A 5088-nucleotide genomic window follows, 5' to 3' on the forward strand; every position below is an offset into this window, starting at 1 on the left:
AGTGATGGTTTATACATTATTTGCCTGCTTCTTTGCTTCCCAGATGAAGATGCCCAGCAGCTCTGGGACTTGTTCATTAACTGTCACTGAAAAGCAAATGTCTAGTCCAGCAACTCCTCTATATTGCTCTGAAAACAATACGTGGGCTTGAGTGGATTCAGCTCTGCAATAGTAATAACTATGGAGAAAGTCAAAACCAGATTGTTATTGGTTGGGCCAGATCTCTGCTAGAACCGCTGGTGTAGTTCTTTTCAAACCAATGGATCTGTGTTGGTTTGTACCAGTTGAAGTTCTGACCCCTTATTTGTACTGCATCACTGTGCTGAGTTGGTCCAAAGAAAATGCCAATTATTTTGAATGGGAGATTTTGAAACATTTTAACGTTTTCCCAAATTTCCCTCAAAAATGCCTTTTTAACAATGATCAGCTCTCAAAACATTATTTTCAATCATTTTTGTTTTTCATTTTAAAAAATCAGAATATTTTGATCAAAGTTAAAAAAAAAACTTGTTTTTCCCCCCATTATAGTTGAAAAACCATTTTTTCATCAATAGAATGTTTTGATGGAAAAAATTGTGAGCAGCTCTACCAGTGTGATAGGGGGTATGAGCAGAATGCTTCTGCCCCAAGAGTGTCCTATGTAAGGCCCAGATCCTGCAAATACTCACCCCTACACTTAAATTTACTTGGGTGAGTTGGGAGTTTAGCACGTGTGTGTCTACAGGAATGGGGCCTAAATGGACAGTTGGCAAACAGTGGTAAGGAGCACAAACCAACACTCCACTCTCCAGCCATTCTTTTTGTGGAGAGTTTCCATGAGCCTGTGGATTTAGAAAAATGACATTTCATTTTTCAAAAAGGCAAATCTGGCCAACTGGTGGCTGGCTCTTTACAAGTGGGCCACTCCCTTTGCTTAAAGGTGGCCTGTAAAAGAACAAAAAAGGAGTTGTGGCCTTTTTGCTGCATTATATTGTGAAAAGGAGAATTGGAAGTTTACTCTTTTTCTGTTTAGTTTTAATGTAGTAAAAATTCAGGTCTGGTCTACCCTCTTTTTCCTGGAAGAATGTCTGGAGAAATAGGAGGTTTACGATCTCACAGTTATTAGGCTGATTGAGAGAGGCAGTGATTTTTTTTTTCTTTAATGCAGTTGATTTAAAAATGGAGGGGGCATTTGTTTTATTAAAAACCTACTTACCTGAGATGCTTGAAAAAAGAGTAAGAAGAAAAGTTCTTTAGTGGAAGTATCATAACCCTCATCCCTTTAATTAATGGCTGATCCAGACTTCCGGGTCTTCTAAAACAGTGGTTCTCAAACTAGGGCTGCCACTTGTTCAGGGAAAGCCCCTGGTGGGCCAGGCAGGTTTGTTTACCTGCTGCATCCGCAGGTTCGGCCGATCGCAGCTCCCAGTGGCCGCGGTTCACCGCTCCAGGCCAATGGGAGCTGCAGGAAGCGGCACGGGCCAAGGGACGTACTGGCCCCCGCTTCCTGAAGCCCCCATTGGCCTGGAGCAGCGAACCGCGGCCAGTGGGAGCTGCGATCGGCCGAATCTGCGGACGTGGCAGGTAAACAAACCGGCCTGGCCCGCCAGGGGCTTTCCCTGAACAAGCGGCGGCCCTAGTTTGAGAACCACTGTTCTAAAACAAGCCTAGAGCAAAATGGGGAAGACTAGACTTGACATTAGTTACAGTTCTAATGCATAAAAGGGGCAGGAGGAAAAACAAAACAACAGACTTTTTTTTAAAAAAACAACAACCAACCATTTAGGGTTTCTTTATACTTCATAAACAAGAAAAAATGGTACATGTCCAATTTTATTTTTAAAGTCACCTTAAATCAACACTTTGCTGGCCTTCAGTCCTGGCCCTGAGGCAGCTAAGCTAGACTGGGTAGCAATCAGTCCCAAAATGCTCCTGAAAACTCCTGTTAATCAGTGGAGATATCTCATCCAAGGAAAAATACATGGTTGAAATAGGGACAATCTTTGGAAATGAAAAAAATAAACAAAAAAATAGAGGAATTTTTTGAAAAAATTGTCATTTTTTAACTAGCTATAGAGCTGGCTGAATTTTTTTTCAAATTTTGTGAAAAAATTATATTTTCCAAAAGTATTCCACAATTCTCTCCTCCTCCCCCCCCCTCCTTTTGTTGTTGTTGATAGGACTGCCGGTAATAAAGTCACACGTATTATTTTCCTCCAGAGCAACCTGTACCCCCATTCATCAATACTGTATAATGGTGGATTAATTTTTCCCTTGCTTTCATGTATTTATCTCCCAATGTGTCATTAATCCATTCCTAAACATACATTAAATTTTACCCATGATTTTGTTAGTAATTAAAATTATGCATTAATTTGAACAATTCTTTTAATATGTGAACCTTAATAGATTCCTGCTCACTTTTCCATAGCTGTCTTGGAGCTGTAGTGCTAAAAGAAATAGCCAAAACTCACTTTAGTCACACTACATGCACAGGGGGCCTGACTGTTTAGTAAGAAGGTGCCATTTTCACATACCGCCTCTCCCAAACATAATTTTAATTCAATTTTTGTCCATCTGAAAAGTGGCACAGACTTCTGCCTGCAATATTGTTGTGATTGCCTCAGAATTATTGGCTCTAAACTCCATCCTCTTTGTTATACTTTAATTCCATGCAGCCTCCCACAGGAATGAAAGTCTGACCAGACACAGTGCTCACAGCACTGAAAACAATTAGATGGTTATCCAGGTTATTAGGCTGAATTCCCGTAACAACTCCAGCATTCTCAACACACAAACACACACGCACCCCTAAAAATGCACCACACTTCAGCAATTTAAAACTTTGGCTCCCAAATACATCCTCATAAAGAGGAAACAATCGTATTCATAACAACCTGTATCCGTATGGTAGTAGAGATAATGATAATTTTATAGGGAGAAAGCCTGGGCCCAAAAACTCATTTATTCTTCTCTCTTATTTCAGATATCCTTACAGTGTCTACCAGCCTACCCACATTTAGCTATGAAAATAGATGAATTAAAGAAACACACAAACTTACTGAAAAGAGAAGGAGAAAAATTCCTACCTGCCTTGTACTCAGCCCAACAGGAAACTATATGCATCCGAAGAAGTGGGCTGTAGCCCACGAAAGCTTATGCTCTAATAAATTTGTTAGTCTCTAAGGTGCCACAAGTACACCTGTTCTTTTTGCGGATACAGACTAACACGGCTGCTACTCTGAAACCTTCTTTTCTTTATCCACAGCTCCACCCAAGATACCAAACAGAAAACAGGAGAAATGAAACTAACGCAAAAGCAAGCCACTAGCATCACAATGAATTGATTTAGCAATTCAATACAATTTCTTTAGTCACTGACTCCACCCAGCTTCTCAGACAAAATCAGGGGAAACGAAACTAACCTGAAAGAGTTCCCTCAGCATCACCGTAAATTGGCTTCACAATGGAATGCATCTTCCTTCTCTCTTATGCCTTATGTCAGGCTGTGAGATCTTTCAACAGACAAGTGATTCCAGAATCAGTGTTGCATTTATTCTCACATGTTGTATTCATATATGGTTATTGCAACTTATATTTATAGAAGGTTGCATTAAAAATCAATAACTACAAGGTGGCAGGGTCTAGTGCAGGGGATCCAAACTTTACAGTAGTATGTACTGCCTCTCAGTCTCGCCAACCCCAAGAATTCAAAAATAATGAATCAAGTCCCCAAAAATCAAAAGATTGGCTTAAAAAATTGAGATTTTAAAAAATAATAAATGTTGGGTCTTTTTTTTTTTTTTTTGCCTTTGGGGTTTTTGAGCCTTTAGATTTCATGCATACAAGCTTTTCTTTGCAACCATAAGGACTAGAAACCAACTTTAAAATGAATCTGAGGCACCTGACTCCAGGAGCTGGGGCTCTGAGAAAAACAACAAATATCATGGAGATTCATGGTATAAAAGTCTCTTACTTTGTAAGTGTTGTAGTAAGGCTGTAGTAAGGTAAAGACATAGACAACAACACAAAGCAAAATGAATCCACACCCAAGATCAATTTCTGATCCATTCAAAAAATCAGTCTTAGTGCCCTCCCCCACACATTCAAAAACCAGTTTCCCCAACAATCCTAGTCAATCTCCCCAAACACACAAACTCAAGCCTACTCCCCCAATCCATTGTCTCTTCAGCCTCCAGATTCTTTTGTCCTGTTGCTTCACTCTTGTGACAGTCTGAACCCCTATGTTCCCCCTTTTTACAGGACTATGATAAATTCTGTACAAAGTATGCCTTGTGAAGTGTCATTTGAAAACTCAATTTGCTGATCATTATTGTCCTGGTAAAATGCGTGTGGCAACACTATATGTAAAGTTCTGAGAGTCTATTGTATGATATTACTGAGACATGTTCCAAGTCTGCAAAAATAGTCACAAACCAGGTGTCAACAAAATCAAATGGACTGTCGCCTGTATAAGTGGCCAATCTTTGGCAGGCAAAAGGGTGTGAATGAGAAACCTACATCTTGACAAAGAAACAGCTGGAGGTTCCTGTCTCCTGAACCTCAGCTGGAAATGATTTTCAAAGAAAAAGGGAACTATATGAAAGGAGAACCGATGCCGCAAAATACTTCTCCATTTCTCTCTGCCCATGGCATCAACAACACCGGAAGGACGAGGAAAGTAACATTGAACTGCTGGAGGCAGGGCCAGATTTACCCTTACGCTCCCCTAGGCACAACACCTTCAGCACGCCCTCTGCCTAAAGCTGACCTTCATGTTTTCTGTAAAAAATGAAACTTTTAACCCACCTTAAACTTTTAGGCACCTTTAGAATGCTGGCGCCTCTAAGTACGTGCCTACTGTGTCTAATTGGAAATTCAGCCCTGGCCACAGAGGTCCTGGCTAAAAAACATCCAGCCAGCAAGACTGCTGAAGCACATGGTGAGAGAGAGAGAGACCCTTGTTTTGAATTCATTTAGCTTGTTAAGTTAGATATTAGTTGCATTTTGCCTTTATTTTCCCGTAACCAAATCTGACTTTTATGCCTCATTACTTGTAACCCCTTAAAAATCTCGTTTTATGTAGTTAACAAACTTGTTTTATTGTTT

Source organism: Terrapene carolina, unplaced genomic scaffold (assembly GCF_002925995.2).
Source record: "Terrapene carolina triunguis isolate 2854851 unplaced genomic scaffold, T_m_triunguis-2.0 Scaffold30, whole genome shotgun sequence".
Lineage (NCBI taxonomy): Eukaryota > Metazoa > Chordata > Testudines > Emydidae > Terrapene > Terrapene triunguis.